Here is a 26,596-nt window from a genome sequence, read left to right on the forward strand (position 1 = left end):
AAGTGAGGGGAAAGAGAGGGAGAGAGATTGTGGGTAATGTTCTTTGGTTGTTGTTTTTTTGCATAATGTTAGTGTAGGGTTTTGTGTCAGCATCACATTTCCAAGTCTCATATATAATTTTTATTGGCATTGTGAGAGATTAGATGGTCCAGAATTTGGTTGTGTTGTGTTCAGTTGGTTGCGATGTAGTGAACTATGCAGCCACCAGACTACCTAATGAAGCAACCTTTGGTTTGGTGAATGTATTGTTGTGAGTTTGGGGAAGGGGTAGGCTATATGCTTGAGTCTCTTCTAATTTCTGGATCCAACAAGAATCCAATTGCTAGAATAGGGAGACATGTTTCTTGGTAATGGCTCCCTGAGTATGGGGCATTAAGAGTCCCCTCCCTCAACTATCAGTTGGAAAGACAAAATATAGAGTTGAGGTGTATAAGCTAGAAACAGGAAGTAGGCGGGGCAGCTAAGCGGCAGAGCCATGTCTGATTTCTGCTGGAATTCAAGGCTATGCCTATGGGAGAAGCAAGACCCTCTTGGGGTATTAATGCTGTGAACCCCTTCATCGTAGGCTCAGGGTATAGATATATCTGTAAATAAACCATATATCATAAAAACACCACAGACTCTGCTGTCCTTGTTCTGAGGAAGCCAAACCCTAGGTAAGCACTGGAACCCCTGGAATATTGCACCGCTTGGAAACTGCAGTGTCGTGCAACAGTATTTTCTCTATTTGCATCATCCTCTTAATTCATGGTTGTCAGGGTTGAGGAGTCAGTGACTCTCCAGATGTTGTTGGACTCCAACTCCCATCAGCCCCAGCCAGCATGATGAAAGTTGTAGTCCAACTTCTAGGCAATCTGTTTCCACATCCCTCATTCTTGCAAATGTTTTATTTGGTTGCTGTCCTCTATTTCAAATTTAAAATCCTGTTTTCTTTCTGGGGTACGTTTGTTTTGGCATGGTAAATTCCAATGGGACTCTCAACCATGGCTTGTGCTAGGAATTATAATTCCCAAGAGACAGTGCGAGAAAGTGCAGCATCCAACACAAGCACCAACCTAACGGGCCTAGAGAGGACTTGCAGAAAGACCATAAATAATGAATATGTTTGGACCCTGATTGATGTTTATGAAGCCCCTGAATTTGGTTGCTTTATTTCATTTTACATGGTTTTATATTGTTTTCATGGGTATTGTTTTTATATTGTACCTAGTGTACACTTCTTAGAAATATCCAGCAGTATAGAAATGCTTTGACTGATTAAGCAAGTTCAAGGTAAAGGTAAAGGGAGCCCTGACCATTAGGTCCAGTCGTGGCCGACTCTGGAGTCCCTCGCTCTATTGGCTGAGGGGGTCGGCGTACAGCTTCCGGGTCATGTGGCCAGCATGACTAAGCTGCTTCTGGCGAACCAGAGCAGTGCACGAAATGCTGTTTACCTTCCCGCCTATTTATCTACTTGCACTTTGACGTGCTTTCGAACTGCTAGGTTGGCAGGAGCAGGGACCGAGCAACGGGAGCTCACCCTGTTGTGGGGATTCGAACCGCTCTGGTATGGGGGGCTCTGGCTCAGTAGCAGCAGAAGAGCTATCAGGCGATTGTCCAAAAAAAGCTCAACAACATTTTGTGTCTGGATTTTTACCTCTTGAAATATGTCAACCACCCATTCTGCTTCTGTTGTTGATGATAACTGTAGATTTTTCCCTAAAAGGCAGCATATAAAACACATAAATAAATGCAGCACCTATATACATAATGACAAGGCACACCAACCTACTGGACCTGGACCCTGGGGGGAAAATAGGTTCTAAGGGGTTTTCCCTACATATTTGATTCAGGATTTCATGTGTTTTCCTCTTTCTCCATAAAAAGTCATCAGGGATATTCACTTCATTGACATGTATGGAGAACCAGACAGGAGATCCATTTATGGGAAGGGACAGAACTGCAGATACCATGCATATTTTGTGGCTGTGTTGTGTGCCCACCTTCTCATGTTGAGAAGTGACAGTCTATAATTTGATATTGCCTTTCTTTTTTCTTTTTTTTTTGAATGATAGAAAATGTTTTTTTTTAAAATGACTACGTTTTGTATTTCCCATTCAATGCACTGATTCACCTTGCAGATTTCTAGACTACACTGGAATTGATTTGTTAGATGTGTGTAGATGGGATTATTATACATTTTTAAATTGTAACACTGAACTCTCTAAATCCTCCTCTGATATGCCTAGGGTTCGACTGATTTGAGGTGGATAATCTGGGATAGCTCTCTCCCTTTGATTGTTCTGAAGTGCAGATCAGAAATATACAAAGTAATGTGTCAATGAGAGCTTTCTGATAGGAGCAGAACTATATAGTGAAATATCTCCATCTGGCTTTTAAGTTATAAAGCTACTGATAAGACCGTTTGGCAAATGCTTGATGAAGAGCTCTGAATTTCACTCTGCACCAGTTTATTTGAATAGTAAGGACAAAGGAATATTTATCTTGTCAAGTACCATAAATAAACCCATTAAAGTCATATATCTCTGTGGAATAATAAAGCGGGATGGTACAGTAAATATATTAGTTCTGCTCCATTTTGTATTGTGGTGTTTCCTTTAACAGACTACAGCATTCTTGTTTCTATCAGAAATATCCACTGAATTGAAAAGTGCTGTTGTTGGAGATGTCTTGCTCATTATATTGTGTTTTATATATATATATATTTACATACAATATATTATATTGTAATATATATGTGTGTGTGTGTGTGTTTTCTTAGTGTTTGGAAGGCTGGGATTTTTTTGTAATACTTTTTTGTAATTAAAATATCAGTGCTATACAAAAGCAAATATGATATAGGATACAAACACAATAGCACAGTATTCATGCACAATGAATTAGAAAAGTGCTGCAAAGAAAGTCAGACCCTGTCCAACTAGCCCACTGTTCTTCATTCTGACTGGCAGCAGGCAGAGGTACAGTGGTACCTTGGATTAAGAACTTAATTCGTTCCAGAGGTCCGTTCTTAACCTGAAACTGTTCTTAACTTCAGGTACCACTTTAGCTAATGGGGCCTCCCGCTGCCGCCGCACAACTGCCGCTCAATTTCTGTTCTCATCCTGAAGCAAAGTTCTTAACCTGAGGTACTATTTCTGGGTTAGCAGAGTCTGTAACCTGAAGCGTCTGTAACCCGAGGTACCACTGTATTCCCTGTCACTGATCTCCTTAGTTGAAGATGCCAAAAATTCAACCTTGGACCTTCAAGCATGAATAGTTTTTTCTCATCCCCTTTATGACCAGACGTCCCTATAGTCCAGGTATGGAAAGCCTGTGGCTCTCCAGATGGTGTTGGGCTACAAATGACATCATTCCTGAACAATAGAGTGGAATGGAATGGGCTTGGAGTCCATAAATTTCTGGAGGTTCCCCATCTCTGCCTATAGTTCGCGGGTTATAACTTCTCCTAGCGCACAAATAGCTGTGCATTGCCCATTTATCGAACCACCCTGAGATCTACAGGTATAGGGCAGCATATAAATTTAATAATAATAAAGAAAGAATAAGTACAACTCTGCCTTCAGGTATGGCCTCCTTCGAATTCCTGGAACTAAGACTTGCTGCAGGCATCTACTTCAGGAGCATAGCCAGAGAGCTGTGTAGAGCACACAGATGGGTGGACGTGTCCTTTTCTGTTCCAATTTCTCTTTTTTTCCAATTGCAAGTTTAGTTCTCTACATTTCCATGTCAGTTTGCAATGTTTAAAAGAGTCCTCGTTAAATTCAGCAGGATTTTAGTGCGAATTTCTCCTAATAGGCACATCCTTGTATGTAATTTTGCGTAATATACACATTTCCCCTTATATAATGCATATCTGTATGCTACTTTCATTCATATATGCATTTTAATGCACACTTTACCCTAGTGTATGTGTTTTGTACACATTACTTGGCTGGAGAACCGCATTGCAAAATTCAGAGAACAGCAGATTTCGAAGGATGTCTGTGTTTCGGGTCTGCATATTGTTTTGGAAAACGACAATTAGGTAGATTTGCCTACAAATGTCCTGATCATACTTAAACCTGCACCAAATTGTACAGATCCATCACTTGAAGGCCTTAAGCTGAAGAAGTCAGAATGCAAACATTTGTTGGCTGGAAGTAATCCATCCTCACTTTTGGTTTCTTGGAAACATTGATTGGTGTAAGTGTAGGTCGATAGAGGCTTTTGTGTTTGCATTCAAACATTAATCAATCACATTTTATTAAAAATTTAAAATCATAAGTGAGACACGAAAGCTTGGAAAACATTTGGGGTCTGCTGTACAAGGGAATGAATAACACATTTAATACCAAAGCCACACTTATTAGGAAAACAGAATGCAATATTATGGCTGTTTTACTATCACAGTTTTAAATACCAGTAATATTTAGTTATGATAATAAGGTAGCAAAAAGGCTTACTGCCAGGGAAGGTTGCCAGGTCCAGACTCTGAGAACATTGCTGTATGTGACTTTCCATACCATATTGTTGCTATTGAGCAAAAGGTCAGTAAGCAAACATTGCATATATTGTATTTGGTTCAAAATGTGGACCACATTTATCAAATGTCATGTTGCTGTAAATTTGGACACACAAACACAGTGAATACTTTCCATTCTGTCTTTCATTGGCCGACAAAGGAAATTAGTATAGATTGACTACATATCCCCAAGGGGGGGGGGGTTGTTTGAATTGTTTCTTTCTTGTGTGGTGTAACAATCAAAGTAGTAACTAGAATAGACAGTGTAGAGCCTGCAACTGATTTTCCACAAACACCCCTTTGGTGCACCTTAGTTTCTCTATGTGTGATATGCAAATATGACAACTGTTTTATGGAGTGCCAAGCATTTTACAGTGCAGAGGTGCCTTTCCCTTGTTGAAGCTGTTATCGAGGGGTTTTAATGGAGATGCAGAACTTCCAGGCTGATCAATGAGAGTGACAGCTAAAGTAAAAATGGATGAATCAAAGTGACATTACAAGGAACAGAAAACCAAGGAGGCAGGTAGCAATAGATTAGATCTATAGGCATGGAAAGATGGGCATCTAGGAGAGGCAGATAAGAAGACAGAACATAAATTCAAAGGCTCAGTGAGGGATTAGTAAATTGAAGGGCTGCTGGGGTACATACAATAACCCTTTTATTAGGATTTCCATTGACACCTGGAATAATGGATGACTGAACCAAACAGTGGGAGGAAAACACCAGAGAGGGGAAAACACTTGTGCTATTCTCTGTCATAATCCTAAAGACTCCCTTAGAAGCCCAGTCTGAACTCTTACAAGTGATGGATTTAGTGGGACACTTCTTACATCTGTGCCATAGACAACTAATACAGGGAAAAATCCATTGCTTTGAATCCTAAATGTGCTTTAGATCCAGGAAAGGATCCTGCTGGTGGAAGGAGGATTTTTTCTTTTTGGCCAATTACCCCTCTTCCCCATTTACAGATATGTAGCAGTGTTGGTCTGCCATAGTCAAAATAAAAAAAATTCCTTCCAGTAGCACCTTAAAGACCAACTAAGTTAGTTCTTGGTATGAGCTTTCGTGTGCATGCACACTTCTTCAGATACACAGTATCTGAAGAAGTGTGCATGCACACGAAAGCTCATACCAAGAACCCTCTTCCCCATGTTTCCAAAGGCTCCCCCCCAGTGGTGTAGCGTGGGGGTGCAGGGGGCCCGGGCGCAACATCTGGGGGTTAGGGGGCGCAATTCCACGGGTTAGGGGGTGCAAATTACTTGCCTTGCCCCGGGTGCTGACAACCCACGCTACGCCACTGCCCCACCAATTCTCTGGGGACACATTTTCAGGGGCTGCAGGGAGGGAGGAGAATTGCCAAAAGTTGGTTCCATTCCTTCAGCTAGTGGAAGCAATTTCAGGATCTCTAAAAGTCTCACAAGTTTTTCTAAGTGTTGCGGGCCTATGATATAGGAATGGCTGAATCACACAAAGTTTCTGCAATCTCATTTCAACATTTAGGTTGGTTTATACCAGGAATGGGGAATCTTTTTCAGCCAAAGGGCCATGTTTCCTCATAGACAACCTTTCAGAGACCAAGTGTCAGCAGTGGTTGGAGCTAGTGGCAAAAGTTGGTGGAGCAATGGATGTGATTGGAAAAGCCCAACTCACATTTCCCAAAACTAGGTAACTAACGGATGTTTATGTTGTGAATAGGTGTCAAAAGATTATCTGTACTGATTTCAGCATGTACTGTTGACAGCAACATACATTGACTCACCTTCTGGAAGACTGGTTGAAAATCAAAACAGGCTGAAGGAAAAAGAGAAATCATGGCTGTCATGGGCTCAGAGCGTTGTGTGAATAGGTTCACATTTATGCACTAAGTAAGTATTGTGCATTACTCACCATGTTATGCATTTCACGCATTTGATTCCTGTGCAAAAAGAAACAAGTTAAAGTAGCGGATATAATTATGGTTATATGTTCTGATGTGAAATGGTAATGCCAAGGGTAGAGTAGATGTGAGTCATTCTTTAGCAGCAGAATAAAGGGAAATGCAGATGACAGCTAATCTCACACATACATATTTACCACAAAACACTGTTGTTGTTTTTTAATAGAGAGAGGGAGAGGAATGTAACTACTATAACTCATGTCCAAAATAATCCCCTTTCAGGGGGGGAAATTGCATGCTGCAGTACAGACATAGCCTAAGTGGGATGGATCATAGGCTGGTAAGTGCTTGCCAAGAGAACTGAATAACCTTTGCTGTGGCTGCAGAAAAGGGGCAGACCTCAAAGACCAGAAGGGTTGGCCAGGGATTGCACCACACACAGTGTAGAGAGCCTACATAAAAGCACAGTGGGCCAAGAATTATTATTCTTTGTTGGATCCTGTGCTTGCTAGATTTCAGAAAAACAGAGCCACACCCCATTCAGCCCATCGAGAGTATACCTGGCACCAACTGCTGAACATTTGTATGTATGCATCTGTCCAAAGAATATAAGACAAGCCTGCTGGATCAGGCAAATGGCCTATCTAGTCCAGTCCTGCAAACTGGACATGAACGCAATAGCACTCAGCCAACCGGCAATTCCCAGCAACTGTCAGGCCCTGAAACTGGGTCAGCAGCGGAGCAAGCCAATCAGGCACCTGGAGCAACGTGCGCCCTGTGCCCAGGGGCAGAACAAGCTGCCCACGGGGTGGCGTAAGCTAGGGCAGGATGCTCTGTGAGGCCTCCAAGGAGTGGAGTGGGAGGAGTGCCTGCCTCCTCCCACTCAGCCACCCTACAACTGAGGGGGAGGCGGCGGCCGGATTGTCTGGGGGAGTGCGGAGCCTGCGTGTGATGGCCTGGAATTCAGACTCAGATGCTGAACCTGAGGGATCCCAGCCTATACAGGATTCCCCACCTCCAGAACCAGCTGAGCAAGGGCTGGGGCATGAGCCTGAAGGGTCCTCACCTGTGCTGGATCCTGAGGTGCAGACATTTGCTGAGTCTGCTCTGGCTCCTGAGGTGATGGAGGACCCATTGCCTGCAGGTGCTCCACTCTCAGCCCCGGCAGAGGAAGCTGAGGTTGCCTCTGGGTCCGGTAACCCTCCAGCCTCTCCTGAGCTAAGTTCCCGCAGGAGGAGTGCTCGCCTCCAGGCCAGGAGAGGCGAGTCACCAGAGGATCGGGGCCGCCCTATGCCTTGAGGCAGATAAAAGCTGATCAGCTCCAGCCCCAAGTTGCGGGAGCAACATTGTTGGTTGCTAGTTCCTGCCTGAGCTCCTGACCTGCCCTGGCTCCCTGCTTGCATGTCTGTTCCTGACTTCACCCGACTCCCAGCCCTGCACTCAGCTTCAGCTACTACAGACTGCCTCCATGTTGCGCCTTTGACCACGGACTGGACTTGGACCTCGCCTCTCGGGTAACCCATGCGGTTGCCCACCCACCATGTCACTCCCAGGAGAGACATGTGACTTGGGCATGCTGCAGGCCCCGCGGTGAGTTCCACCCAGCATTTTGTCACCCCTCTCAGTGGTGACACCTGGGGCTACCCGCCCCCACCGCACCCGCTTTCCTCCGCCCCTGGACTGGGTTTGTGTTGAGGTAGTTTTGTTCTCACCAGTGTGTAGCTCTTGGCTTGAGCCATGAACAGAGAGATCTATTAACCCCTTCCTTTGTAGCAGTGTTTCCCATCCAGCAGCAGCACCATAATCATAATCATCATGTGTAATACTCCTTCCATTCTACACAGAACAAACTCTTACCGAACAAAGGACCTTGTGTTAAAATCCAGAGATGGATTGCCTTTTGACAACAATGTGAAAGAGGAGAGACTGAAACAGATACTCCCCCTAATTCATTGTCTTGCACAGAGCTGAGCATGAGCGAGAGATCCCTTTAAATTATTACACATGATAAACTGTTTTCCATTAAAAGGCAATGAAAGAAAACTGTACCTAACGTGGGGCGTAGGGGCAATGACACAGATAGCATTGCACAACATACCAATCTGCTACTGAATCAGCAAGAGGCAATGATAATAAATGGGCTCAGGGGACTGAATTCTAAACATGCTTTATTTAGTCTTGCTCTAATGGGAATTAAGCCCCCAAATCAATGTGAACCCCTGTGCATAAAAATGCTTATATTAGTGAAATTAACATACAAAAATGCATTATATAAAGGAAAATTGCTTTGGAAAAAAATGTATACAAACATGTATATATTAGGGGAAATTTGCATTAAAATGTTGGTGAATTTTCATGAGGGCTAACAAAAATAATTCCCATACTGATGTGGAAATGTGAAGAACTGAACTGAAGTCAGGAAAAATGAGAAACTGAGAAAAACCAAAACTGACAGATTTGCCTGTCCCTTGCTGCAACAAGTGTAACTTACTCTGCCATTGCCATTGGTTTTATCAATATCCTGTTGATTTGCCACTCTTCTTTTAGTACCAGACATTATAGTTTTTTCATCTTGATTTTCAGGCTTCTAGGATCAATATGCAAGCATATATGCATTATACGTTTATTGTATTATATTATATCATTGTTTCTGTGATTCCCTCCCCCTTTTTTCTTAATGCTCATTGTCATTCTCTCAGCAAATCTGACGGCAGAGAATAGTGGGACCTTCTTGGCTATGCCACTCTGGTTATGGAATTCCCTCCTGTCAGAGATACACTTGTCCCCGTTGTTGATGCCTTTCTGACATCTGTTAAATACATATCTGTTTTATATGGTCTTTGGGGACTCAAGACATGTTTGGCCAGTTTCTATCTGTGTCAGCTTCTGTATTGCTGCTGTTTTGTAACTGAATTGTGCGTTAGATCGTTTTACGATTTCAATATTGATTTTATGTGCTTTTTTGTTGCATTCCTTGTATACCATCCTGAGAATTTGGGTTGAAGGGCAGCTCATCAAGACCCTCTTGGCTTCCCCCACCCCAAAATTAATAGCTGCTCTGCAGTCTTTGTGTTTGGACAGGGGCAGCTTTTGATTTCTAGAATAATTTTAAATATGAGCATAGCCATATTTATGAATTTATGATGATGCGAGCACAGACTAGGGTAGAGACGCATGTTTGTTTACTTTAGGGGTAACTTGCATTTCTATAAAATCCCAAGGCTATATGGCTGTCAGAGTTGATACCAAAAGGAACAGCAGGTCACTAAGGAACTGCCGGAAATTTACAGTCAAACCCCACATTCCAAATTAAGAAGCATTGTTAATATTAGAGATAAGGGACAAAGGAGAAATCAAAAAGAAGGAAAGAGAGAAAGAGAGAAAGAGAGAGAGAGAGAGAGAGAGAAAGAAAGAAAGAAAGAAAGAAAGAGTTTATTTAGAGAATATCTCTAGATTACCGTATTTTTCGCCCCATAAGACACACTTTTCCCCCTCCAAAAATGAAGGGGAAATCTGGGTGCGTCCTATGGGGCGAATGCAGGCTTTCGCTGAAGCCTGGAGAGCGAGAGGCATCGGTGCGCACCGACCCCTCTCGCTCTCCAGGCTTCAGGAAGCTATCCGCAAGCCTTGCAAGCCCAGTGGGAGTACCCGCGGGCTCACAAGGCTTGCGGGCAGGAGGTCCCGCTGAGCGCGCGAGGGCTCCTCGTGCTTCGGGCGAGTGTCTGCAAGCCTTGCGCGCCCGGCAGGAGGTCCCACCGGGTGCGCGAGGCTTGGGGCAGCAGCCTGTCGCCCGAAGCACGGGGAGCCCTCCGGAGGGCTCCCCCTGCTTCGGGCGAGTGTCTGCAAGCCTCGCGCGCCCGGCAGGAGGTCCCACCGGGTGCGCGAGGCTTGGGGCAGCAGCCTGTCGGCCGAAGCACGGGGAACCCTCCGGAGGGCTTCCCCTGCTTCGGGCGAGAGTCAGCAAGCCTCGCGCTCCCGGCAGGAGGTCCCACTGGGTGCGCGAGGCTTGGGGCGACAGGCTGCCGCCCCAAGCCTCGCGCACCCGGTGGGACCTCCTGCCGGGCGCGCGAGGCTTGCTGACGCTCGCCCGAAGCAGGGGAAGCCCTCCGGAGGGCTTCCCCTGCTTCGGGCAGGTGAGCGCAAGGCTTGGGGCGGCAGCCAGGGCTGGGGGGGGGAAATAATTTTTTTTATTTTTATTTTTATTTTTTTTTATAAAATTTTTATTGGTTTTACAAAATTTTAAAAAGACAAACAAACACTAAAAGTGACAAACAAACACGCATAGTTTCAAACATATTTTCATGTAAACCTCTTTTCTTGGACTTCCCCATACCCCCCCTCTCTGCATCCCAATGTCCATACTTCAACTAGCAACTCCCAATTGTTGCTTTCAAATCTCTGTCATCTTAGTCCTTTTTTTTTTATATTCTAACCTTATATCCCTGTACCCCTTTGTTTCTGAAAACCACAACATTTTTAACATTCATTGAGTTTATAGTGGTCCTTAAGGTAACTTTTAAATTTTCTCCAGTCTTCTTCCACCGTCTCTTTTCGTTGATCACGGATTCTGCCTGTCATCTCGGCCAATGTCATATAGTCCATCACTTTCATCTGCCATTCTTCCAGAGTGGGTAAATCTTGTGTCTTCCAGTACTTTGCGATAAGTATTCTTGCTGCTGTTGTAGCATACATAAAGAAAGTTCTATCCTTCTTTGTCACCAATTGGCCGACAATGCCCAAAAGGAAGGCCTCTGGCTTTTTAGGGAAGGTACATTTAAGTACCTTTTTCATTTCATTATAGATCATTTCCCAGAAGGCCTTAATCTTCGGGCATGTCCACCAAAGGTGATAAAAGGTACCTTCAGTCTCTTTACACTTCCAACATTTATTATCAGGCAAATGATAGATTTTTGCCAGCTTGACTGGGGTCATGTACCACCTGTATACCATTTTCATAATGTTTTCCTTTAAGGCATTGCATGCCGTAAATTTAATACCGGTGTTCCATAACCACTCCCAGTCAGCTGACATAATGTTATGTCCAACATCCTGAGCCCACTTAATCATAGCCGATTTAACTGTTTCTTCCTGTGTGTTCCATTTCAACAGCAAGTTGTACATTCTAGATAAGTTCTTAGTATTGGGTTCTAACAGTTCAGTTTCTAATTTTGATTTTTCCACCTGGAAGCCAATTTTCCTGTCCTGTTTAAAAAATTCCATTATTTGGCGATATTGGAACCAATTTTCTACTTTATGCTTCAATTTCTCCTGACTTTGTAATTTGAACTTATCTCCATCCTGTTCTAAGATTTCCCAATACTTCGGCCATCCGACCTCCATATTGAGTTTCTTCACTGCTTTAGCCTCCACTGGTGACACCCATCTAGGGGTTTTATTTTCCAATAGATCTTTGTATCTTATCCAAACATTAATCAATGCTTTCCTGACAATGTGGTTTTTAAAGGCACTATTGACTTTGTCATACCAAAGATATGCATGCCAACCAAAGGCATTATTGAAACCTTCCAGATCCAAAATGTCCGTGTTCTCGAGGAGCATCCATTCTTTCAGCCAGCAAAAAGCTGCAGCCTCATAGTACAATTTTAGGTCCGGCAGGGCAAAACCCCCTCTTTCTTTAGCATCTGTCAATATCTTAAATTTAATTCGGGGCTTTTTGCCCTGCCAGACAAATTTCGAAATGTCTTTGTGCCACCTCTTAAAACATTCCATCTTGTCGAGAATCTGCAAGGTCTGAAACAAAAATAACATTCTAGGCAATACATTCATTTTAATTACTGCAATTCGGCCTAACATTGACAATTTCAAATTTGACCATATTTCTAGATCTTTTTTAATTTCTGACCAACATTTTTCATAGTTATCCTTATACAAATTCACATTCTTAGATGTTAAGTAAACCCCTAGGTATTTCACCTTCTTTACCACAGTCAAACCTGTTTCCTCTTGAAATTTCTCCTTTTCCATATCTGTTAAGTTTTTCCCTAAAACTTTAGTTTTTTGCTTGTTCAACTTAAATCCAGCTACCTGGCCAAACTGTTGTATTATTTCTAAAACCCTTTTCGTACTAGTGTTTGGCTCTTGCAAAGTCAATACTAAGTCATCTGCAAACGCTCTTAACTTATAATGTTTAGCTCCGACCTGCACACCTTTGACCTGCTGGTCATTTCTTATCATGTTCAGCAACACCTCCAGAACTGAAATGAAAAGTAATGGGGAAATCGGGCACCCCTGTCGTGTTCCTTTTTCTATCTTAAGTTCCTCAGTCACAACATTGTTTACAATCAGCTTAGCTTTTTGTTCAGAATATATTGCAGCCATACCATTCTCAAAACCCTGGCCTACCCCCATCCCATGAAGATTCTTCCTCATAAAACTCCAAGAAATATTGTCAAAGGCTTTCTCCGCATCCACAAAAATCAATACTGCTTTAGTGTTTATATTCACCTCTAGCTTTTCCAGAATGTCTATTACATTCCTTACATTGTCTGCCAGGTGTCTTTTAGGGAGAAAGCCTGCTTGGTCCTTATGAATCTTCTCCATCAAAACTCTTTTAAATCTTTTTGCCAAAATGTCTGCAAAAATTTTGTAATCCACATTAAGGAGTGATATTGGGCGGTAGTTCTTGAGTTGGGTCTTTTCAGTCTCTGACTTTGGTATGAGTGAAATATATGCCTCTTTCCACGATTCAGGCGCCCTTTTTCCCTCAAGAATCTCATTACACACTTCTCTTAATGGTTGAGTCAACCATTCCTTCAGCGATTTGTAGTATCTAGAAGTCAGTCCATCTGGTCCCGGAGATTTGCCCAATTGCATATTCTGAATGGCAGCCTCTATCTCTTGTTCTGAGATTCTCTGGTTCAAATCCATCTTGCTTTGATGAGAGATTTTTTGTAATCCATATTTTCCAAGGAATTTATCTATATCTTCTTCATTTTGCGGGCCTTGAGTGTAGAGTTTTTTGAAGTAACTTAGAAAGCAGTTTCTAATTTCATTAGGTTTAGATATATTCTTTCCATCCACCTCTAGACTTGTAACTGTATTTAGTTTCTGCCTTTTCTTCAGTTGCCATGCCAGAAGTTTACCACATTTATTTGCTGATTCAAAGGTCTTTTGCTTCATTTGCTTTATCTTCCATTCAATCTCTTGGTTCATCAATTCCATATATTGTGTTTGATATAGTTTGATTTCTCTTAGAATGTCCTGAGATTTTGGTTTTGTTCTTAATTTTCTCTCTCCTTCCTTTATCATTTCCAAAATCTTCTCTTTTTTCTCATTTTGTTTTTTCCTCTTTATTGAATTTTGTTGAATCAAAAATCCTCTCATAACCGCTTTACTTGCGTCCCAGATCACTCTTTTCTCCACGTCGGTCCTCAAATTTATTTCAAAATAATCTTTTAGGGTCTTTTGGGCCTTCGTGAGAATCTCCTTGTCTCGAAAGAGGGTGTCATTCATTCTCCATCTAAATTGACCAGTTATTGTGAGTTTCATCTCCATCTTCACGGCGTTATGGTCGGAGCAAGTTTTTGAGCAGATTTCCACTTTCTTAATCTTTGGAGCCATTCCACTAGTAACCCAGATTTGAGCGATTCTGGTCCAGGTCATCATTGCTTGGGAGAAGAAAGTTCCCTCTCTCTCCAGAGGGTTCCTTGTTCTCCATATATCTATCAAGTCCATATTTTCTGTCATTTCGAAAAAAGTCTTAGGGAGTCTCCCTTCCTTGCTAACTGTTAGTCTTTGTGCCTTGTCCATGTTGGTGGAGACCACGCCATTCATGTCTCCCATGATGATCATATTGTAATCCAAATAGTCAGTGAGGGTTTCATGGAGTCTCTTAAAGAAGTCAGATTTGCCTTCATTTGGTGCATAGATTCCAACCACTAGAAATTTTTCTCCTTGTATTTGTATCTCCACTGCCAGATATCTCCCTTGTTCGTCCTTGAATATCATTTTTGGAGCCCATTTTTCCTTGACATATATTACAACTCCTCTCTTCTTAACTTTGTCTGATGAGATAAATTCTTGTCCTAGCCTTTTATTTATAAGTAGTCTCCTATGGGCTCTGGTTATGTGAGTTTCTTGTAGGCATATCAAATCCAAATGTTCTCTATTCAATATGTGAAATACTTGTCTTCTCTTCAAAGGCCCATTGAGCCCATTACAATTCCAACTAAGGAATTGCAACGCCATCTTGCTATTTTCCTAGGGCACCTCCAACAGCTCCAAGTTGTTGCTCTTCTTCTGATGGTGGTGGATTTTGTCCAATCGAGAGATTCAGGATATCCAATGCTCTCCTCTGTTCTGCAAGTACATCCACAGTCCCCTTCTGTAGGTCCTCCTGGTATCTTGCCAAAAATTTGTCTTTGTCTTGAATTGTCTTTATTTTCACCTTCCTTAACTTGTAGTCGAATGACAGTCCTTGTGGGAATTCCCACCTGAAGCGGATAGAATTTTTCTTTAACAAAAGAGCTAAGTCCTTGTAGAAATTTCTTAAGTCCAAAATGTATTTTGGGATGTCTTTAAAGATCTGTGCAGCTGAATTTCCAATTTGCAAGGCCTTTTCAAAGTGTAGTCTTAGTATTTTATCTCTTTCCTCCTTAGATCTGAGTGTAATCAAACAGTCTCTCGGGGTCTTTCTGTCTTGCTTTTTACCCAATCTAAAGGCAGTCGTGATTTTGAATTCGTCTTCCTCAAGGTCCCAGCAATCCGCAAACTCCCGTGTCAGATATTCCACAAGGTTGTCTCTTTCATTCTCCGGAATCAGTCTTAATTTTAAGTTCCTCTCTTTCCTCTGTAACTCCCACAAGGCCAAAGTTGCATCATGCTCATAGACCTTCTTGGCGATCGGCTCTAATTTCTCCTGTGTCTCTCCCGCCGTGGCCTTGGCGTCTTCCGCAATTTGGCGCGTAGTGGCATTTTCCTCGACCAATTTATTTATAGATTCTGTATTCTGGTTTAATCTTGCTGAAATTTCTGTTAATTTTAGTGTGTTCTCTGTAGTCTGTTTTGTCAAAGACTCCAGAGTTTGGTTTATCTTGAGCAGAGCATCTGTCACAGCTTCCATAGAGACGGCTGCTCCTTTATCTTGTCCTGTTGTTCCTGCTGATCCGGCTGTTGCGCCTGAAATTGAACCTCTTTTCTTTACCTGTTGCTGCTGCAGCTGTTGTTGTTGATGTTGCTTGGTCTTGGCTCTTGTGACTATCTCTTCTTGTGAGCCACTCATGTCAAGGTCAATTCCCACGGGATTTATTCTCCCTTGGAAAATTCCACTATCAGGCCGTGCTGAACTTTACTTTATCCTCTAGAGGGAGCAAATCAAAATGGCCATAGAGCAAAATTCCAAATACAAAAACAAGGGGAATTGTCCAGGATATAAAACAAGAGATTTACACAGTCAAAGTCAGCATTGCTAGAAACTTGTTACTTTAAACTGCCACAGTTGTCCAATTTATACTATTTCTTCTTGTGTTACACAATAACCAGGCACTGTGGAAACTTTGTATCAGAGTATCGCTTCACAGGGAAAAGTCAGTTCAGTGTGCTAAAAAGGCAGACCATTTCATACTTTCAGATGGGTGAGACGGCAGAGGTTTTTTTACTTCCAATATTTCATGCAGTTATTAATCCAATTCACCTCCCCTCTGCCCTGCTAGCTAGAGGGGAGATCAAAGGTCCAAATGTCCGGTTTAGCTGATTAAAGAGCGGGTTTAAACGGATGCAAGTTTAGAGCTCCGTTGCTTTCGCTTTCATGCAGTCGGGGGGAGGCAGACTTCCTTTGTTTAGATCTCCCCCGTTTTTAGTCCAATTTTTAAAATTTAAAGGGTCCCGATTATTTTTCAGCTCTTACTCACGGGAATTCAGTCCAAATTTTCTTTTCAGGAAGGAATCGGCGCTCTCCGCTTATGGCGACGCGGCTTCACTTCGCAGGCTGGGTAGCGACTCTCAGCACCGCGCTCTCTCCCGATGTCGATCCGTAGCCTTTAAAAAGGCTCTTTCACGGTACCGGGGGGCGCAAAGGTGCCCACCGAGTCTCCTTGTTCTCAGGCTTCAGCGCCTGGGATTTTAGGGGTCCCCCGCTTGCCGTAGCGGGTAAGACCCGAACTTGCGAAGCAGTCCTTCTCCGGAGCTCGGAGCTAGGACCGCCATTAAGCGCTGGCACCGACCGGAAGTCTCGGGAAATAATTTTTTTTTAATTCATTCCCCCCCCCCCCCAAAATGAGGCGCGTCCTATGGGCCGGTGCGCCTTATAGGACGAAAAATACGGTAGATACTCTTGAAGAAGTCTCATCCATGGTGTTCAGTAAATGAAGACTGGATGACAAACTTAACATGCCCAAATGTTTATCCCTGTGGGATCAAAGGAGGGAGTGGACAGAGGGAACAAGATTCACTAATTAGATGTAACCAGAGGAAGCTTCATGTTCCTTTCTATCCAAGAACACCTGTGGAGATGGGCTACTGACACTTTTCCAACCCAGGGTGATGTGAACTGGGAGAGAGTTCCTTACTGCAAACCATACAGGCAGTGACCGTTTTAGGCACATCTGATACTTGAGCATTGTACCAAACTTGGTAGTGACCCGAAAACGTCACTAAAACATCACAAAAAGGGACAAGGTGAGGGGTGGAACAGGGTCGTTGCAGACTTTAACAATGGTATTTCAAATATATGTGATTTCACTAAAACACATGGTGCCTTGGAATGTGTAAACTGGGAGTTGCCTGTATTGCATTTATGTTGGAGGGGCAGAGGGAGAAATGCTGTATTAGATTGTGGTGCTTGAATACTTTGCATTGTCAACTTCCTGTTCTGTAGATTGTGCCTATATCAGTGTGGGGGTATTTATAAGTTCCTTAATGTGCACTTGTGTTCCCCAAAATTCTTTGGAAGATCTCCATCTCATATCTAATCAAATTGGGCCACTGAGAAGACACCCTGTGATGCTTTAGGGAAATCCTGGAGTTGGACTGGATGCAGTGTGAGGGCACTGCTGAAGGGAACCAGGCAGGACAGCTTTAAAGCTTAAGTGGATTACGTTTCTATATAACCCAGTTATGGGTCTGTGGATTCAAGAGAGCCCCCCCCCCCCGGCTGCCTGCCTGTCATATAGTTCCCCTGACAGGCAGGGTTTATTAGCTTTTCCAACCCAGCTCTCTCAGCATCTTTCTTTTCCCCCTGATCACATCCCTCAGCTGCCTGTCTCAACTCTTCCGGTATCTCTGTGTTCCCTAGAGCCCTTCATCATTTAGCTGCACCAGCTGCCTGCATTGGCCTCCCCACAACAAAGCCAAACCCTTTCCTCTTCCCCAGTGCTTCCTACAACAACCACTGGACATTTTGCTTCGTTTCATCTCTGCTTGCAGCAAATCTTCTATAGTCACTAGTAAATGTTTCACATGGGTAAGCCCCCCAACTCAGAACTGCTGTGGTCCACATCAGAACACTTCATGTTTGGAAGATTATCCCAGTAATGTGCTTCTGATGGTGACAGTGGCTTAGGGAGTTCTGAAAACCCCTTGAACATTAAGTGGGTGGATTTCCCAGTTCCTGAACTCACAGTCGGTTCTGTTAAACTAACGGAAGCAATATATGCTAAGGATTTCTACTGTGTAAAAGGTAAAGGGTAAGGGACCCCTGGCCATTAGGTCCAGTCGTGACTGACTCTGGGGTTGTGGCGCTCATCTTGCTTTTTTCGCCAAGGGAGCTGGCGTACAGCTTCCGGGTCATGTGGCCAGCATGACTAAGCCGCTTCTGGCGAACCAGAGCAGCGCAAGGAAACGCCGTTTACCTTCCCGCCGGAGCGGTACCTATTTATCTACTTGCACTTTGACGTGCTTTCGAACTGCTAGGTTGGCAGGAGTTCTACTGTGTATGTGGTCATAAAATGGCTGATGTGCTAGAGATGAGTGAATCTGTTAATTTCATTTTTCCAATCTTAAATTCAGTTCTCCACATTTCCACAACATGTAATCATAGAATTGCAGAGTTAGAACGGACACTGAGGGTCATCTAGTCCAGTGTTTCCCAACCTTTTTTGGGCAAAGGCACACTTGTTTCATGAAAAAAATCTCGAGGCACACCACCATTACAGCCCCGTGACGTCAGCGCGCAGCGTCACGCTGGGAGGGACATGAATTGCTAGCAAATTACATAATCACCTCCTTGAGGGCTGGCTCATCTTCTCCGAAGGCAGAACCCCATTAATTAACAGCACAGACTCACACCATAGCCAAGACGAGGGGGGAAAACCTCAGTCATGCACAGTCATGCACATGTGGGGGCTAAATGAGGACGAAGACTGGGCAGAGAGCAGGGTTCAAATCACCCCACCTGGCCAGGACAATCCCTGGGTGCTCCCTTGGGCCACTCGCCTGACCCACCTCGCAGGGCTGTTGTTGCGAGGATAACACGGGGAGAACCACGCGCGCCCCCGGGAGCTCCTTGGAGGAGAAAGCGGGCGATGAATGCAATGCACGAAATATATGAGAGGCGACCAGGTTTTGCAGGTGAGGGCCCCCCGCCAGCCTCCGCTTCCAACACCCGGCGCAACGACGCCGAAGTTTCCCCCCGGGCTCGGCTCGGGGAGCAGCGCTGCTCCCCCCCGGCTCCCCTTCACCCTCCCGGCTCTCTCTGCCACCCACTGGGGACCCCCCTCACCTGCCAAGTCCGGAGCGCCGGTGGAAGTTGCATGCATGCATGCAGGGCGCCGCGTTGCCATTGCATTGCACTGCACTCCATGCAACGCCTGCACGCATGCATTGCCTTGCACGCCCGCCAAGGGGTCTCCCCGCGGTCCGATGTGTCCCCTCCGGCACGGATGCAGCATTGCAAAAATAACCCCCCCCCCCGACGCAGCCCTACCTGGGGGGCAGCCTCCGCCGCTCCGCCTCCGCGGGGATCCCCAGGCTCCATCCTGCCGCCCGATCTCCGCGGGGGCGCAGGCAGGCTGCGCGGGGTCTGCGCGGTAGAGCCCCTGCCCGCCCGGCCGCCGCCGCTGCGCTCATTCCATGGCCGGGAGAAGAGCGCTTCAAACAAAACGCCCGGCCCGCCAGACCACGCTGGGAAACGTAGTTTGCGCACCCCGCGCGGGCGCGGAGCCCAAGGGCGAGGGGACTACGGATCCCGGCAGCCCCCGCGCCGGGGACGGAGGGGGAGAGGCCGGGTGCAGGGATGGAGGGACGGGTGGGCGAGCGAGTGAGTGAGTGACAGCCACCAAGCCTTGGCCGAGAGCCAGGAAGGGCCTCCCCGGAGGAGGAGGAGGAGGAGGGAGGCGCAGAGCGGGAGGGAGGGAGGGAACCCCAGGGGTCATCTAGTGACGGCGCCCCAATCGAAAATTTGACTTAAAAAAAAAATTCTTTCGAATTTTTTTATTTTTCCCGCGGCACACCAGGCAACACTAGTGTGCCGCGGAACAGTGGTTGGGAAACACTGATCTAGTCCAAACTCCTGCAATGCAGGAATCTCAACTAAAGCATCCATGTCAGATGGCCACCCAACCTCTGTTTAAAAATCTCCAATGAAGGAGAGTCCACCATCTCCCAAGGGAGTCCATCCCACTGTCGAACAACTCTAATAATAATAATAATAATAATAATAATAATAATAATAATAATAATAATAATAATTTATTATTTGTACCCCGCCCATCTGGCTGGGTTTCCCCAGCCACTCTGGGCGGCTTCCAACAAAGATGAAAAATACACTAAAATGTCACATATTAAAAATTTCCCTGAACAGGGCTGCCTTCAGATGTCTTCTGAATGTCAGGTAGTTGTTTATCGCTTTGACATTTGATGGGAGGGCGTTCCACAGGGCGGGCGCCACTACCGAGAAGGCCCTCTGCCTGGTTCCCTGTAACTTGGCCTCTCGCAGTGAGGGAACCGCCAGAAGTCCCTCGGAGCTGGACCTCAGTGTCCGGGCAGAACGATGGGGGTGGAGACGCTCCTTCAGATATACTGGACCGAGGCTGTTTAGGGCTTTAAAGGTCAGCACCAACACTTTGAATTGTGCTCGGAAACGTACTGAGAGCCAATGTAGGTCTTTCAAGACCGGTGTTATATGGTCTTGGCGGCCGCTCCCACTCACCAGTCTAGGTGCCGCATTCTGGATTAGTTGTAGTTTCCAGGTCACCTTCAAAAAGTCAGAAAGTTCTTCCAGATGCAAAGTTGGACTCTCCTTTATTTATTTTTTTAAATGATATTTTTTAAAATTTCAGAAAAAAGAATTACATAAAAACAAGAAGTACAAAAATAACAGACAAACCTAAAAATACAAAGAAAATATAAGATACAAAATACAGAATAAAAAAGTAAAAACACTTACAAAGGAAAAGAAAAAAGAAAAAAAAAGAATCAATCTTTCCATGCCTTACATTCATATCCTTGTTTCCCTGACCTCCTCATACCTCCCTTTTTTGTGTTCCAATTCAATTATTTAATTCAGCAATTTCTTTCCCTCTTTATTTTCTCCTAATCCTTTAACTTAATATAGTATAACTTTAAATTTTTACCTGATATCAATCCATTTTTTACATACACCTTTATAGCATTACTGCTTAAACCACTTAACTTCATTCTAACATCATTCTAACATTCATTAATTTTACAATATTTCTGTAGATAATCTTTAAATTTCTTCCAATCTTCTTTCACCAACTCTTCTCCCTGGTCTCGGATTCTGCCAGTCATTTCCGCCAATTCCATGTAGTCCATCACCTTCATCTGCCATTCTTCCAGAGTGGGTAGGTCTTGTGTCTTCCAATACTTTGCAATAAGTATTCTTGCTGCTGTTGTGGCATACATAAAGAAAGTTCTATCCTTCTTTAGCACCAATTGGCCGACTATGCCCAGGAGAAAGGCCTCTGGTTTCTTCAAGTAGGTATATTAAAATACCTTTTTCAATTCATTATAGATCATCTCCCAGAAAGCCTTAATCCTTGGGCACGTCCACCAAAGGTGAAAGAATGTACCTTCAATTTCTTTACATTTCCAACATTTATTATCGGGCAGATGATAGATTTTTGCAAGCTTGACCGGGGTCATGTACTACCTGTATATCATTTTCATAATATGCCGTCATCTCTGTCTGCCATATCCCTCATCTGAACTGAGCTCACAAGCTGACAGTTCACACTGGCCAGAAGGAAATTGTGCACAACAGATATCTCCTAAAGCACATCCACCAACCCCCTTCACACAGAAAGTGTGCAGCACTTGTGCACATGCCACACAGATGAACATAGTGAGGATCTTTCACAAAAGTCAGTTTTTTTGTATTAGAGTAAAATCCTTTTCTTTCTAGTATATTATTCGGCTATATTATCTGAATCATGATGGTGTCATGTGGTCACATGCCAAAAAAATCCATAAAACCCAGCAACTAGACCACAATGAATGTGAAGTGAAGAGCAGAAACTGTTCTTACACAAAAATGGAAAGATAAGGAAGTGCCAAATGTTCATCGGTGGACATTAAGAAATGAAGTTATAGCAATTAATGGGGAATTTCATTCCACTCCAACTCAAACTTTCCATGGAAATGGCATACAGTAGGTTCCAGACTATTGAACTGTCTTGTTGCTCTTTGTCCACTAAACAGAAGGAAAAGCACTCCTATTGAATTTGACGGGGCATACTACTATGTAAGTGAGGTTAGGACTGCATCCTAAATCCTATATAAATGCTATCCATTTTTAGTTCTTGTGCTGATGATTTATTCATTTCTAATATAGATGGTCTAAAATAGATGGTCACAAAGCTGTTTACAGAACAAGCAATAAAAACAGTTCATTAGTCAAATAAGACGTTAAAACAAACCAAAACCACAGGTGAAAACCTACCGGTAAGTTCCATAACTAGGTTTAATGTGTTGGAATCCATGGTTTACGTGCAGCTTTGCAAGCAGCAATTAATGTCTCCCCAGCCTGGGAAGACAGAGCATGAAAGGAATCTGCCTAGAGATAAGGAGACCCAGCAACAGCTCAGTGATTGGCTGAGGTCCCTCATATAGGCAGCATGACCTATGACACAGGTGGTTGGTGTGGTTAGTGTTGGAGTTGTTGAGGAGTTGCTGAGAGTGAAGAAGTCCTGTTGTAAATACAGTGGTACCTTGCAAGACGAATGCCTCGCAAGACGGAAAACTCGCAAGACGAAAGGGTTTTCCGTTTTTGAGTTGCTTCGCAAGACGATTTTCCCTATGGGCTTGCTTCGCAAGACGGAAACGTCTTGCAAGTTTGTTTCCTTTTTCTTAAAACCGTTAATACAGTTGCGACTTGACTTTGAGGAGCAACTCATAGCACGCGGTGTGTGTCTCCGTAGGGGCAAGAACGCGTGAAGGCGGGTTCTGAGGGAGAGGGATCTTTGTTTCGGCGAAAAATAGAAAGGCGCGCACACTTCCCTCCCCACAACTCCCAGTTAGGCAACGGTGTGTGTGCGCGCGAGTGTGTGTTCTCCTCGCCCCGCTCGAGTTAGTCCCGGCGCAGCGCAGGCAGCAGGTGATTCGCCCTTTGGCAGCGCGGAAGGTGCTGGGCCAGGCAAGGTCAGCTCGGGAGCCACCGGGGACGCGCCCCCACGCTCCTCTCCAATGGGCTGGATGGACCCCTCTCCGCTCGCGTTCTTCTGGCTGGCTGGCCGGCTGCAGCAGCAATAGGCATCCACCGTCGCTGACACTCCCTCCCTCCCTCCTGCCCGTGGCGGGTGGCTGGCTGGCGCTCTCGCTTTCTTTCGGGCTGCTGATGCAGAAGGGATTTTGCACCAGACAACTTTTAGGCCGGTAGGAGTTTTGACTACCGCGGCGACAGCAGCAGCAAGACGGCAGCAACCTCCGCCCCACCTCCCCACGCCCCGCGCCCGCCTCTCCCTCCCTCCCAAGTACCCCCCTTTTTTGAGGTTTTTGAAGACTTTGGTGATTTTTGAAGCTTTTCCAAAACTTTCCCGACACCGTGCTTCGCAAGACGAAAAAAATCGCAAGACGAAAAAACTCGTGGAACGAATTAATTTCGTCTTGCGAGGCACCACTGTAGTAACTTGTAGATAAGACTTGTATGTTTACTGCTGTATACAGTGGATGCTCAGGCTGCGAACGTGATCCGTGCGGGATGCACATTCGCAACCTGCATCTGCGCATGCGTGGGTTGCAATTTGGCACTTCTGCACATGCGCAAAGTGCAATTTAGTGCTTCTGCGCATGCACAACTGCTGAAACCCAGAAGTAACCCGTTCCGGTACTTCTGGGTTTCGGCAGTCCGCAACCTGAAGCGGCTGTAACCCGAGGTAAGACTGTATAATAAACTACAAGAATCAAGTTACTAGTCGACAGTCTTTGTTCCTGATCGTCGTCCTGATTGGGAATCTCAAGATTTGCCTAAGAAACACTGCAGTACTCTGCTATACTCTGCTAAGCTGTGCAACAGGTGAAAGCACTTCAGAAGTCCAAACAGCTTTCAAAAGTTTTAACATAATGTAAAACTTTTACCTAAAATGCTGGCTGGAATAGAAAGGTCTTTGTCAAGCAGGAGGGAAGGGGCCTGACTGATCTTAGCTGGAAGGGAGTTCCACAGTCACACCCACAATACTGAATGCACAGCTCCTGGTGGATACCAACCATGCATTGGAGCCATGGGAGACTACTGTGTTATGTTCCCATTAGGTTATGCTAGCAGAATATTGTAGCCACGTAACTCTGGTGCTACATCAGTGCAAGCCCACTGCCATTATGCTATTGCTAGTTCATGGATTTTGTTGTTATATGGTCTAACTGGACCATATAACTGTATTGTGAGATATATAGATGAATAGCTTACTGTTCTTTGAATTGGAACAGATTTCCCCTTTCCAGAGTGAAAAACATCTAAGATATGTTGCTAGACTAAAAACCAGGGAAGCTGGTGGCAAGTGCTTGTTATTTTTAACTGAGAGCTGTACTCAACAAAGAGACTGTGCAGGTCAAGGCAAATGACCCTTACATGTCCCTGCAGTGAGAACCAAATCAACCAAACTCGCGTTATGTGAGAATCAGCTGCCTCTTCAGTATCTGTGTATCAGTGTGTGTGTGTATACCATACTTTCAGCATAAGAAAAATTCTGAACTCTTCCCATGAAATTTCAGCTCTGCCCTGATGGAATGAGGGCAGACATTAACGGATCAAAATCATGGCTTTGGAACATCTGAAATAGAGGTGCAGTTCCACATTGGGATGTGAGATTACTGTGCTAAAGTTTCCCCAAATATTTCTAGATGCATAAAAAGTCTACAGATGCAATTCAGGTGATTGAGAGAACATAGCTGCTCACTAGCTGTGATATTATTTCTCCCTAGTCTCAGCTAGTGTTGCTGCCAAGATGCTACTGTGAGACACTAAACTTTCCCAGATAACAGGTGTGCCTTTCCCCCTCCAGCTTTAAAAAATAACAACAGGCATTTTTAAAACCAGATTGCTCATTATGGGGGAAAAATAGTGTCTGGGAGGAGTACTCTATTGTGCAAAGAAGGTCTACACACAAACACTTATTTCTGGCAGTTTTCATTCTGATACTTTTTTTAACATGAAGTGGCTGTAGCTCAGTGACAGAGCCCATGCTTTCCATGCAGCAAGTCCCAGATTCAGCCTTTGGCATCTCCAGTTGAAAGGATCCTTCCTTCCTTAATGTTAATAACTTATATACCACTTAATATAACGAAATTTCTAAGCGCTTCACACAATTTACAATCATCACGTCACCAGCAAAACATCAGTACGCAGTATCAAAAAGCACACTAAGAATCCAGTATATAATATTCTCTCTATTCTGGATGTGGACAAATCAGTTGAGATACAAACATGAATCATGCTTGAAATGTGCAGCCTGCAGTGCAGGAGCAGCCGGTGTGAAGCGGTGGCACTGAAGAGTTTGAAGAAGAGTTTGGATTTGATATCCCACTTTATCACTACTCAAAGGAGTCTCAAAGCGGCTAACATTCTCCTTTCCCTTCCTCCCCCACAACAAACACTCTGTGAGGTGAGTGGGGCTGAGAGACTTCAGAGAAGTGTGACTAGCCCAAGGTCACACAGCAGCTGCATGTGGAGGAGCGGAGACGTGAACCTGGTTCACCAGATTCCACCGCTCTTAACCACTACACCACACTGCAGCTCTGGTCTCCTAGCACCGGCACTGCTGCCACTAAACTGGGCCAGGGCACTGCAAGTGTGCTGGCAGAGACACCAGATGGGCTCCACTGGTGTGCCATTCTGCTGTGACCTAACTACCACTCTGTCTCATGCCACACCATCCCAGTAACGTGTAGCGATGCTGGTGCTAGGAAGCCAGGTCACTCCTGCCTACCAGTGAACTGACCGTTTCTTTGCTGGGCAGGCAAGCAAGTGTGAAGGGAAACAGAGCCCTCCTTCCTGTCACTCAGCCTTTTGACTACTAGTCTCCTGGAAGACAAATATTTGCAACCATCCTCCTTCCTTGATTTCATGCAAGAGGCATTGCTTCTTCCTTTTCTTGATCGTTTTGGTCTTTCTGGTGTGAGGCCAATTCCCCTATCCCTGAGGACAGGAAGGAAAATTGCACTGGGAGGCCAAAGTGACAAAGGGATGGAAGGCTGGACCTGGCTTATATATTTGTTCAGGCGGCTCCCTGGTTTAGGGGAGAAGAGGTACCGGTATATGCCGACTATCAATATCTACACACGCTTTAGTTTGCATATTTCATAGGATGCAACTTTTCCCAGACAGGAAGAATGGGGTTTGGCTATCACAATGATCTGCAATTCCCTAGCATTTCATATGTACAAATGCCACATGTGACAAACTGCATGCGGGAGCTACTCCAAGTTTGAGGAAGGGCCAGCTCAGTGATAGTTCACATGCTTGGCATGCGGAAGATTCAATCCCTTGCATCTCCTGATGCTGCTGGGAAAGGCTGCCAATCCGTGTAGACGGTCCTGAGCTAGATATCTCAGTATGCAGCAGCTCCCTGTGCTGTTATTCCTCACATGGAGAAATAGCATCCATGTCAGAATTTCGCAATGCGTGAAAGGCCTTTACTGAATTCATACCTTTTGAAAGTCACAGCGTGGTGTCAGTGAACCTGCCTCTGTGGCACACTCTGCTTTTCTGTCTTCTTCCCGGGTGGCTCTGCACCGCCCTCCTGAGGGGCTCGATGCTGAAGAAGCTGGAATAGATAGAAGCAGAAGGGCAGCAGAAGTCAGAGCTTAG

General features: G+C 44.7%; 1 long non-coding RNA gene across 1 annotated transcript; it reads right to left on the reverse strand.

Annotated features, from left to right (window-relative positions):
* Nucleotides 1–1,616: 1,616 nt before the first annotated feature.
* On the reverse strand, nucleotides 1,617–26,596 carry LOC310705934. Its single transcript, XR_014525533.1, has 3 exons — nucleotides 26,437–26,596; nucleotides 6,390–6,417; nucleotides 1,617–1,698 (listed from the first exon to the last, which is right to left on the reverse strand). It is a non-coding gene; the product is annotated as an uncharacterized lncRNA (long non-coding RNA).

This window comes from Podarcis liolepis (assembly GCF_965112155.1).
Source record: "Podarcis liolepis genome assembly, chromosome: 4".
Classification (NCBI taxonomy): domain Eukaryota; kingdom Metazoa; phylum Chordata; class Lepidosauria; order Squamata; family Lacertidae; genus Podarcis; species Podarcis liolepis.